General features: G+C 43.4%; 1 protein-coding gene across 4 annotated transcripts in view; it reads right to left on the bottom strand.

Moving 5' to 3' along the window:
- The window catches only part of LOC144598107 (uncharacterized), a 30,664-nt gene extending 25,019 nt beyond the window's left edge, over window positions 1-5,645 (bottom strand). For 3 of the 4 annotated variants that reach the window (XR_013547827.1, XM_078407990.1, XM_078407993.1), the window contains exons 1-2: window positions 5,054-5,172; window positions 239-311 (exon numbers count right to left, since the gene is read on the bottom strand). The gene's annotated coding sequence lies outside the window, so the exon portion shown is untranslated. Of the gene's footprint in view, window positions 1-238; window positions 312-5,053; window positions 5,173-5,265 lie in introns of those variants that run through there. The other variant, XM_078407991.1, reaches the window with a different exon arrangement.
- Window positions 5,646-12,950: the final 7,305 nt, after the last annotated feature.

Genomic DNA, 12,950 nt, shown 5'->3' with positions numbered 1-12,950 from the left:
CCATTCTTCTATTTTTCCCAAACTGGGGAACATAAAATAAATCAGTGCCGGTTCACTGTTGATGAGCATCCAAACATTCCTCATGAAAATTGCGCATAAGTAGGCCAAGGACTGATTGGGATTCACACAACTTCTCCAATTTGAATGTTTAACGTCAAAATCCAGACAAAGAATATTGACAAACTGTTAAACCGTTTTACCATTTTAGTCTTACTTTATGGACTACAGGTTATCTTACCTGAGAACACTTAGTTAAAATCTTCTCGGAATAAATGTCCCATCCCCAATGCTTTTAGTAGTCCCTGTCATTTCTGTTGAAACAGATATAAATTAAACCATAATAAGAAATTGCATTGAATAACATTATTGTTCAATAATAATTTTATAAAAGTACCCTAATCGTATGCCCTAATTTTAACCTACTTCAAATGCAACAAGTATACTCCATACTTCATGCTCAGTCTCAGCAAGGTCCTGTACCATTGCTGTAGGACTTCCTTATCCCCTTAATCAAACCCTCCTGCAATAAAGGCTACCATACCATTTGCCACCCTAATTATTTTCCTCACCTGACTGTTGGCCTTCAGTGACTAACACACGTAATTTCCTTTGAATGTTAATATTATCCAGTCTCTCACCATTTAGCAAATCCTTTTTTGTCATGTGTACTAAAATGGATGACTTCACAATCGTCCACATTGTTTTACATGTACCATTTTCTTGCAAACCAAACCTGTTCATGTTCTCTTGAAGCCTCTTTTCATACCACCCCCCCCCTTGTCCACCCCCCTCCTTCACACTTGCAGTCCCACTGAGATTAATATTGTCAGTAGATATGGATGTTATTTATTTGTTTTTAGGTAGTGACAGCATAGATACACCATCCGAAGCTCATCATGGGGTCTTGCGTGACACCAAAACTGCATGTTGGAATCTGCAGCCAACCTGAATGAGGATGCCACTGCTGTGGCTGACTTCATCATCAGGTGCAAACAGGAGTGCGTGTCAAAGAAGACAATTTGAGTGTTCCCCAACCAGAAACCATGAATAAACCCTGAGATGCATTTCCAGATGAAGGCCAAGACTGCTGCATACAAGTCAAATGATCCCAAGCGGTACAAGAAAGCTTGCTATGATCTTCACAAAGCCGTCAGGAATGCCCAGAAACAATAGCAGGACAAACTTGAGTCCCGGGTTCGATCCTGACCCTGGGATGCTGTCTGTGCGGAATGTTACATGTTCTCACTGTGACCTTGTGGGTTTTCTCTGGCTGCTCTGGTTTCCTCCCACATACCAAAGACTTGCATGTTTGTAGGTTAATTGGCTTCTGTAATTGTCCCTAGAGTGTAGAATAGAACTAGTGTATAGGTGATTGCTGGCTGGTTTGCATGGACTCAGAGGGCCGAAGGGCCTGTTTCCACACTGTATCTCTAAACTAAACTCAATGAAACTAAACCAACAGATGCGCCGTAAAAAACATTTTATCCGATGCATCACAATGGCAACAACATCCATCCAAGACCACAAGACCACAAGATATTGCAGAATTTGTGGACGTAGCCCAGACCATCGTGCAAACCAACCTCCCTTCCATTGACTCAATGGTGCTTTTATTCGATGCCGCTTTTATTTCCTTACAAACAGTCCAGTAGAGTATTGCCATACCTAAGCACATCCCCAATTGGCAAAATATATAGAAATAGTCCACTGAGCCCGCATGCAAGAGGCACCAGGTTTTGGCACCATTTTCAAAGTCCTGTCCATCCTCATGTTTCTATGAGTGGTGCCCATTGCACACAGGCCCCAGGCTGACGTGGGCCTCCAGTCATCGCCTTTCTTTGGACATGTGGAACAACCAGCGAAGTGACGACCCTATCCTCGCCCTTCCACCTTCGTTCCTCAGGGGTGCCTCCTGGAGCCGACCTTGAGGCCATATCTCGGTTCCCACTCCACTCCTACTGGCTGTGCTCCTCGCCCGTTTCATCCATTGTCATCACAGGCTCCATCCTCCCGGTTTGGCCTTCAGGGGACGAGCAGGGGCTGGCTCAGTGGCTCCACACTGTGGTCTGCCGGGACTTGCGTCATCTGCTGGGGACCAGCTCGGCAACTCCCCCATGCAGCCTTGCGGCCCTCTGGGAACTTCTGACTCCAGTAGTAGACTCCATCTACACTTCATGCAAGGCCACCAGCATAATCGAGGACCAGTCTCACACAAGTCACCCACTCCTTTATTGAAGCTGATATAATGAAGCCAATGTAATAGAAATAATAATATCTGTAATAGCGCAGGTGATGTGGACCTCTTTCCAGTCCCTTGTTTGGACAATGATATAATTGAATTGGTGCCTGACCTGTTCCCATGAGGCATTGTTCTTGTTTGTCTGATGAAACAGGGCAATCATTGTGATGCTCCAAGCAACTTGTCAAGAGAAAGACCCCTTGAGAGTTAGCCTTCCCTATTCTTTCAGCACCTGTGATGGACCAGGCAGTGTCCACCATTTTTTGTAACATCCTTCATTTCTGGGCATTCAAGTTGCCGAATTCGACACCTGTAAAGGTTCAAATAAGTAATTCATCAACACACAAAATCTCCTCATTCTTCTGAGGCAGTAGAGATATTGATAGATTTCTTGGGTCCAGGACAGACCTTCAGAGATATGCACACCCAAGAACTTGAAGTTATTATCTCTTTCCACTAACGGCCCATCAATGAAGACAGGCTTGGGGATCCTTGGTCTTCCTCTTCTGAAGTCAAGAATCAGCTCCTCGGTTTTACTTTGTTGTTCTGGCACCAATCAGATGATTGTTCATCATTACCTGTAATTCAGCCAACAACGGTTGTGTTGTTGGTGAATTTAAAGACGGAGTTGGAACTGTGTCCAGCTGCACAGTCATAGGTATAGAGCGCATAGAGCAGGGGACTGAGCACACACCATTGAGGTGTTGATGGTTATCGAGAAGGAAGTGTTGGAGCCAATTGGTACCAATTGTGGTCCATTGATGAGAGAGTCGATTATTCTGTTGCAAAGGCATAGAAAGAGACACAGTTCCCTGCGCTTGGTAGAGATAATGGTGTTGAGCTGTAGTCGACGAACAGCAATGTGAACAGGCATTTTTCTGAGGTCTACTGTATCTGCAACAAAACTAATTATGTGGTTAGAGGAAATGATTCAAGGATGATTCAAAGCTCTTCCAGGAAACACTATACCCCCACTGAGTCCTGGAACCTTTAGCCCCTTAAGCAGTCAAAGTGGACGAGGATTTGGGATGGTATTGAGAACCACGAGTACATGAATTGGGAGCACACAAATTCAGCAGTGGAAGACCGCGCCACTCATAAACCACCTGTCCACACAAGTCACCTTCTGCCCCATCTGTGGAAAACTGTCTCCCATATTGATTTCATCAGCCATTTCATACTTGACTGCCTTAGAAGAAGGTGACCACATACACACTAAGGATTACACGAACAGTTTTATTTCAAAATATACTTAATTCTATATTCTTTGCATTAGTTGTACCGTGAATTCAATCCAATGTGAGATTGCAATGTATCACATCAACTTGTGCTTCTTCAAACAATGCACCGCTGAACCATGTGAGGAGAGGCTGTTACACAGACTAAATGTGGAGGAAGGAACTGCAGGTGCTGGTTTACACCGAAGATAGACACAAAATGCTGCTGGATTAACTCAGCGGGACAGGCAGCATCTCTGGAGAGAAGGAATGGGTGACATCACAGGGTTAAGACGGTTCTTCAGCCTGAGAGTCAGGGGAGGGGGACCCTTCTTCAGTCTGAAGGGTCTCAACCCAAAACGTCACCCAGTCCTTCTCTCCAGAGATGCTGCCTGTCCCGCTGAGATACTCCAGCATTCTATACTGACCTTTCTGTCCTGGGCCTCTTCCACTCTCAGAGTGAGGCCAAACATAAATTGGAGGAACAGCACCTCATATTTCACTTGGGCAGCTTACAACCCAGCGGTATGAACATTGATTTTTCTCCCCGTCTCTCCCCCGAGCTAGCTTCTCCAACTAGTTTCACTGTCCTGATTAATTTTACTGTTTGGATGGCTCGTTGTCACCTTCCCCATAACCAACAATGAACCATTCTGTTCCCGATGTTGGGGAAGTCCAGAACCAGGGGTCACAGCTTAAGGATAAGGGGGAAGTCTTTTAGGACCAAGATGAGAAAACATTTCTTCACACAGAGAGTGGTGAGTCTGTGGAATTCTCTGCCACAGAAGGTAGTTGAGGCCAGTTCATTGGCTATATTTAAGAGGGAGTTAGATGTGGCCCTTGTGGCTAAAGGGACCAGGGGGTATGGAGAGAAGGCAGGTACAGGTTACTGAGCTGGATGATCAGCCATGATCATATTGAATGGCGGTGCGTACAGGCTCGAAGGGCCGAATGGCCTACTCCTGCACTTATTTTCTATGTTTCTATGTTTCTATGTTAGGAAGGAACTGCAGATGCTGGTTTTTACACCATTCTACATTTCCTCGATCAATGTCTGCTTTGATCTGTCGTTTTCACGCCATACCATATCTCGAGTTTCCCCTCGCCCCTGACTCTCAGTCCGAAGAAGGGTCTCCACCCGAAACCTCACCCATCCCTTCTCTCCAGAGATGCTGCCTGTCCCGCTGAGTTACTGCAGCATTTTGCGTCTATCTACTAGTTCACACTGGTTCCGTGTTATCTCACGTTCTCATCCATCCCCGACACATTTATGGGGCAATTTACAGGGGGGGGGGCAATTAACGGAAAAACATCCCCACGTCTTTGGAAGGAAATCGGAACAGACCCACGCGGACGTGCAAACTCCACGCAGACAGCTCCCAAGGTCATGATCGGACCCGTTTCCCTAGCGCTGTGAAGCAGCAAGCAGCTCTATCTGGCAGCAGCCACCGGGCCACTCAAACCTTATGGGGAAAAAATGCATTGCAGCTGCTGACCGTGCGCCAGAGGTTATGAGATTTTGATTTATTTTAATCTATTGAGATTCGGTTGGGCATACCACGTAGAAATGAAAGGCTTGTATTCAGTGCCTACTTACGTGTGACTTAACTCCCCAGCGGGCAGCTTTGCATGCAGTGCTTGTTTGGTGCTGCGATGTCAATGATTATGTCATCATTAGGTCAGAGATATCTACCTTATCCAAACTGAAATTGCTGCTCAACCAAGTATAACATTTATTATGCAGCTACTTTTAAAGAAACAAATGTCAACGTAGCTGCAATGCTGAAAACATTTAGAAATCAAACTCACTGCAACATCGAACAATGTTCGTAAAGGATAAAGTGTTTGAGCAACAATAACTCTAAAATCCCACCGATGAATTAGAAGGTCGGGATCTAATCTGTTCATTTGAAATTAATTTTCTTATGCAAGGATTTTCAACAAGGTGATCGCTGACTGCGTGATCCAGATTTGCAATAATGCGTCGGTGCAGAAGAAGATTTTCCAGCGAATGATAAAATGCAGAAGATTTCAAGAACAAAATAGATTCAGTGTGAAAATATTGAATAGGTGTGGTTGATGGGTGTCCGTCTGCCCACCGTTCGGTCTCACTCTCCGGGCGTGCCTTTAGTCACTCGGTCGCTAAGGCATCTTTCTATTCTTCCATAAAGATTTTATGCACTTATTGATTTACCCCATCGCCGAAGATACCAAGAAATTTATGCCCCGGAAGTCCAAAGACCTTCCTTTCTGCCACTCTGGTTCACATCTCCTTCCCATTCACGTGCTGAATCGGATACAATATTATGATTAGATCATTTTATCTAAGAGTTTATGTTCAGAGTATGAAAAATATGTCGATGTTAATCATTTAATGCAATTTATCTTCTACATCTGACGTTTGCCTCCTCTCTGTAAGGGGTGCTGCCTCACTCCTTAGTTTGCCTGCTGGCCAAGAGGATTTGCTAGGAAGACATTCCCCACCCTATCCAAGTCCACTGCCTGTTGGTTGTAAGGACGCAATGGTCTCAGCTAGTAATCACTGTCGTAACCAGGCAAAGGTCCGGTAGGTAGACAGTCAGAACCCTTTTCCAGGATGGAAATGTCCAACTGAAGGAGTGAGGAGGAAAGATTACTGGAGATGTGCGGGGCATTTTCTTTACACAGGGTGGTGGGGATTTGGAAGGTATTGTCAAAGGTGATGGTGGAGGCAGATAAAATGTGGCATTTATGAGGCTTTTGATAGGCACATGGAAGTGCAGGGAGTAGAGGATATCGATCATGTACAGACAGATGAGATCAGTTTAACTTGGCATTATGTTCAGCACAAACATTAGTCAGCCCAAGGGTCCTTTCTGGTGCTGTACATATGATGTTCTATGTATGTATTTGTTGTTGAGCAATGCCTTTTTACCCTCGCTGACTGTGACCTAATTTTACTCATCCATTCCAGCAAAAAGGAAAACAAGGAGTTGGAATTACTGGTTCAAAATTACTTCTTGTAGAGATTACATTTTGAGGCATCTTGTGGTCATGAGAGGTGAGTTGATTATAAGAGTCATCAATGTTATCGATAGCAAATGTACCTAGGTACAAATGCTTTTAAACTGGTAATCAATTAGTTTAGATACTGGGAACCCATGTATGAGTCTTGATCCATGATAACGAAGTTTAAAAGCATATGAAATCAGGTGGAATAATTGCAATGCATAATTTGTCCAACCATCAAGTGTATTCCATCTTCCTGTTGCCCACTAATTAAAATTCATTGCAAAGTCTAACCGATTGTTCATCAACTGAGTATTTCAGCAAAAGGCCATTTTAAGAATGACTTGCATCGGTTAAAACGTGCTTTCGCAAATTAAAGGCAGCTTGCATGTCTTTAAGAGGAAATACATTTCAGCTGAAGCAAGTTCAAACAAATCTCTACCAATGAAGCTGACCTAAAAAATGGTGAAAGATAGCACAAAAAAGATCTGTTGTTCATAGACTCCATGGCAGGATTTGATAGTGAATGTGAAAACAAGGACTGTTACATCTTCAGGAAACCAGAAGACCTTTGCCCAGACTGCGCAGGGGGGGGGGGAGCCATGGAGATCAATGCCAGGAGTTAAGGACTACAATACCACAGGAGTTTAAGAGACCTTGTGTAAGTGATAGAAGTCACCTAATGCATCTACAGTTACTATATCCTACCAACAGAACTACCAGACCTGGTACTGATTCATTTAACTTAGTCCATCACTCGCCTATCAAAAATTTACATCAATCAAAATTCTCACATAACAGTTATCTGGATCACACCCTCAAATATTTAAGAAAGTATCAGTCTCACACATCACAACTCACATTTACAGGCAGCCATTCAACTACATCAACCCGACAGATGACAGATTTTATTACATTCACTGATGTATGCCACCCACTTCTACCTCTCTTATAGGATAGAGGGAGAGGATAATGTAGATGCCAGATTGCCAAAGAGTTTTTCTTTTAAGGAGATCTTGTTGGCTGTTGGATAGCAGATACTCTTTACACTGTAACATTACGGTTGAGGAGAAGTCAATGAGGATGTTGTGAAGGAGTTGAACCTGTCCCAGTGTGAATGGCCAGAGATGGCTTTATCTTTGTAACCCCCTCCCTCTCTCAGTAACCTCCTTTGGTCACTACACCACTTCCTGTCTCTGTAATGCCATCTGGCCATTACACCCCTCCCTGTTTCTGTAACTCCCTCTGGCCCCTCACCCCTCCTCATCTCTGTTACACCCTTTGGCCCCTACGCCCTTCCCTCTCTCAGCAACCTTACAGTCTCTGTAACCCTCTCAAGCCTCCACACCTATTATATATAATCAAGACATAATAAGAATACTCTGACAATGTCTGGGAATTCAGGGGGAAACTGTCAGCTTTCCTGTCCTCCACTCAATGTGTCTCCCCCACCAGTTCTTTCCAATGTGGTCTCTGGGCATAGGTGATTGGTAAACACTGAGCCTAATCTATGTTATTATTGGAATTTCCCTGCAGAATTGCACATACAAGCAGTATGTCTGAACCAGGTTTATTCCTTGCCATGTTTTATATGAATTTATACTTCCATTTAAATAACCCATTGAAAGCAGAAATGTCAGACTGGCGTATTTTGATCATAAGATGAACGTGTGGTTTTATTTTAATGTGAGCTTCAACCACAGAGTCAGGAAATGATGACAAATATTGCAAAGGAAATAAACTATGCCACACAACCATTGTAGAAGAAATGAATGATTAATGATTAAATGTCACTGTTATAAACATTAATCAATAACAATTTATTGTAAAAATCAAATATAATTTCTAAGGCATTCAATAAATTAGAAATAAGTAATAAGTGACTAATAAGTAAAATACAGGACCGACTATGTCACTGAAAACTGACCTAATTTCAATCAGAACATCCAACATCCTATATTGGTTAGATTGACTATTTTTAATTTATATGTTTGAATTTCTCTGATGTTTGAAATGCAGATGGCCTAGATTTTCTACATGATCGTAATGCTGTCGGAAGTGTGATGTGGATTTCCACCCACCCTTTTCGTTTGCCATTTCAAGGTTTCAAGGTCAGTTTATTGTCACATATACCAATTAAGGTATGTTGAAATTTGAGTTTCCACATTGTTGAGAACTGGCACGTTTATCAGTTTGTGCTGAATCGGGTGAGACAGAACCCGTAGTCTGGATCGAACCCGGGTCTCTGGCGTGTAAGACAGCAACTCTACCACTACACCACTGTGCCGCCACACTGTGTCGCTCGATTTCAGAAACGCCACCTACCCTTTCTCTCCAGAAATTCTGCATGCCCCACAGTTACTCCGGCACTTTGTGTTTATCTTTTGTATAAACCAGCATCTTAAGTTATCTGAACACCTTCACGCAGTCCGCCTAAACTTACCTGATCTCTCGGTTGCTAAACACTTTAACTCCCCCTCCCATTCCCATTCTGACCCTTCTGTCCTGGGCCATTGTCAGAGTGAGGCCCAGCGCAAATTGGAGGAACAGCACCTCGTATTTCGCCTGGGCAGCTTACACCCCAGCGGTATGAATATTGACTTCTCTAACTTCAAGTAACCATTGCTTTCCCTCTCTCTCCATCCGTCCCCTTTCCTAGTTCTCCGACCAGTCTGATTGTCCCTCTGATTAAATTTATCTCTGTACGCGTCCTTGTCACCTTCTCCCAGCTAACAATGATCTATTCTACATTTTCCTTGATCTACAACCCCTTTGATGTCTCATTTTCACTCCTTACACTTCCTTATCTGTCTTCCACTCCCCTGACTCTGTCTGAAGAAGCATCTCGACATGGAACATCACCCCTTCCTTCTATCCAGAGATGCTGCCTGCCCCACTGAGTTACTCCAGCATTTTGTGTTTATCTAAAGTTATTTGTTCTCCAGTATCTCACCTGAGTATATGCAAAGCACCATATTGCTGTTGCTTAATAGAATCCTGCTGAACCTTTCATTTCCAATGACGAATTTATGTTCACTTCTAAAATTCGGCCTTTCGCATTCGTAATAGTCCAAAAAATCATTGTTGTTTACCTACTAGTCATGGCCCAAAAGAAGATGCTCGTTAAAAAGCATTCCTCATTGTCCTTGTTTATATCAGTGGTGTGCAGAACACTCCTGCATGCTTGCTCCTAAATACCTTTCTTTGTGGTGTGAAATTTTAGAGTTCAAATTGTTGTTTGTCTGGTCCACCCTTATCACGGTGACCTAATTTGTGACTTCTGCGATAACGATAAAAGCTTTTCCTGACAATAGTGTCTCATTTGACCTAAACCAGATGTAGAAGCTCATACACTTTATTTACAGCATGCGTGTGCATATCTGACTACTGCAGACCACGTAGAATTTGTTTGACCTTATTTCTATGTCAATTGCATCATTACTTATCTTTTCAAACGCAATGTACAAACTTTACCTGGAGCATGTTCATTGACAATTGAATTAAACTCATGAAATATAGCCTGAAAATATGATGAAGTTACATTGGCACAAAAAGAAATCAATTCCTTGTTTCCTTGGCTTTTACTTTTGGTCTACAAAAATGTAACTTTCTGAAATTTCGGAGAGAATCGTTAAAATGGGTCCATAATATTGCAGTGTTGAACTGGGTTAGTTATCTAAAATTGGCCAATTCATTGATCATGCTATTGGGTTGTGAGCTACCCAAGCAAAATACGAGGTGGTGTTCCCCCCCAGTTTGAGTGTGGCCTCACTCTGGCAATAGAGGGGGCTGAGGATAAAAAGGTCAGAGTGGGAATAGGAAAGGGAGTTAAAAGGGTTAGCAACTGGGAGATCCAGCAGAACTTGCTGGACAAATGTGTGGCAAAGTGGTCACCTAGTCTTCACTTGGTGTCGCCAATGTAAAGGAGGCCATATCGGCAGCAGCAAATGCAATAGATGAAGTTAGAGGAGGTGTATGTGAAATTCTGTCTCACCACGAAGGACTGCTGGGGTCGCCAGATGGATGTGAGAGAGGAGGTACAGTGACAGGCGTTACATCCCCTGTGGTTTCAAGAAAGGAAAACAAAACATTCCGCACCCGGCTCACCCAAACCACCCACTTCCCACGTACTTTCCCCTGTCAGTTATGACAAGCTTAGTATTGTACAGTGGTGGGTTCCAGTTTTGAAGGGAGCTGCAATAGAAAATGCAATGGAAACCTGTCAATGGATATTTTAAAAGATAATCCAACAAATGGTATCAGCTTTGGCTCTATCGAGCATCAGTCAACACAAATCCAAATTCAGTGGTATAAAATACACCTCGCCCTTTTGAATTTCAGGGTCAGAAATTCTGTCGGGATACAGGTATTTAGTATAATGAGATGTTAATGCAAGGTAAACAAAATGGTCTTACCATTTTGCCACTTCCTTAATAGTTCATGTGTTAACCAGGTGGTAAAATTGTACGTGAGGAGCTATAGTTTTCAAACCTATTGTGGTCACTGTGTCACAGATTGAGGTTAACACTTAGCACACAGTTTATACCACTTGGAGAAGTAACAAAAGTTGCTAATCTGTCTAATTGTGATCATCATTGAAATTGAAGATGAATTAATTGTGTAGGAAAATAACTGCAGGTGCTGGTACAAATCGAAGGTATCACAAAATGCTGGAGTAACTCAGCAGGTCAGGCAGCATCTTGGAGAGAAGGAATGGGTGACGTTTCGGGTCGAGACCCTTCTTCAGACTCGCATACACCAGCATGGCAGTATTCATTCCAACGATCCAGCATATGACGTTACAAACCAAACATTATGGGTTCAAAGTTTGAATTGATGCTTTTAACAGTCGTATGATGTGTAACAATGAGCAACAGAGCAAATCAGGCATCACAACTCAGTCAGTATGGGTTTTCTGATCTCTGCTAAATAATTTGGCTAGTTTTGTTTAAGACTAACCAGGCTGCTGCTTGAAGTTGCTATTTTTGGAACAGGAGGTGTCCAATAGGATAGATTGATGGGTAATGGTGAGGCTGTGCAAATGTTTATTTTGATAGGCTGCCATATGATCCTACCCATGGTCTCACATTTCTCAGTGCTGGAATGGCCCTTTACAACTTGAATGGACATGGGCCACGGACTCCCAGATGTCAGAGGAGATGCTGCATTTTTCCCAAGGAAGCTTTGAGAATATATTAGAATTTTATTCCCAGTTCACTTGATGGTCACCTCCAGTGACGAAACTCAGCATTCAGTCTGTTTTGGGAGTCTGGTGTCAGGCATGGTGTAGGAAGGAACCGCAGATGCTGGTTTAAACCGAAGATAGACACAAAATGCTGGAGTAAGTCAGGCAGCATCTCTGGAGAGAAGGAATGGGTGGGGACTCTGTCTGAAGAAGGGTCTCGACCTGAAACGTCACCCATTCCTTCTCTCCAGCGATGCTGCCTGTCCCGCTGAGTTGGAGTAACTCTTTTGTGTCTGTCTCCCGTTTCCAATAATCGTTTCCAATGGGATGGTCTGCTCAAAGACTATCTGCTCAAGGGCGGCATGGTAGCGCAGCGGTAGAGTTGCTGCTTTACAGCGAATGCAGCGCCGGAGATTCAGGTTCGATCCTGACTACGGGTGCTGCACTGTATGGAGTTTGTACGTTCTCCCCGTGACCTGCGTGGGTTTTCTCCGAGATCTTCGGTTTCCTCCCACACTCCAAAGACGTACAGGTGTGTAGGTTAATTGGCTGGGTAAATGTAAAAATTGTCCCTAGTGTGTGTAGGATAGTGTTAATGTGCGGGGATCGCTGGGCGGCACGGACTTGGTGGGCCGAAAAGGCCTGTTTCCGGCTGTATGTGTATGGTATGGTATGGTATAATAATGTCTCCCTGGATGTACTGTGGAAATCTTAAGAATCCTCATGAAGATTACTTTTCCTAGTAATGATAGGAAGGAAGAAAGGCTGCTGAGAGGTTGCCCATTTCATTAGCTGTGGCGGGCATGTAGCATAATAATTGGAGAAGAACGCGCTCAAGTTGATTGGAGCAGGTTGTTTGAAGGAAAAGGAATGTCCAGAAAGTGTGATGTTTTTAAAAGTGTGCTGACAAGAGTCCAGGGCCTGCATGTTCCTGTCAGAGTGAAGGGCAAAGCAGGTGGGCGAGAGGAAGCTTGGATGACGAGTGAAAGTGAGGCTCTAGTCAAGAATAAGAAGGTGGCATGGCATTGGATATGTAACCCATTCCTTCTCTCCAGAGATACTACTTGTCTCACTGAGTTACTCCAGAACGTTGTGTCTATCTTTGGTGTAAATCAGCATCTGCAGTTCCTTCCTACATAATGGTAACAACAATGGTGCTTTTATTGTCAAATGTGCAAAGTGCAAACACACAGAGACATTATTTTCTTACAAAGAGTCCAGTAGAGTATTCCCATACCTAAGTGCATCGCCGATTAGCATATTGTACAGAAATGATCCCGTGTTCAAAAGGCTCCATGTGTTGGCACCATTTTCAGAATCC

This window comes from Rhinoraja longicauda, chromosome 11 (assembly GCF_053455715.1).
Source record: "Rhinoraja longicauda isolate Sanriku21f chromosome 11, sRhiLon1.1, whole genome shotgun sequence".
NCBI lineage: Eukaryota > Metazoa > Chordata > Chondrichthyes > Rajiformes > Arhynchobatidae > Rhinoraja > Rhinoraja longicauda.
This window is presented reverse-complemented; position numbering and strand designations above follow the sequence as displayed.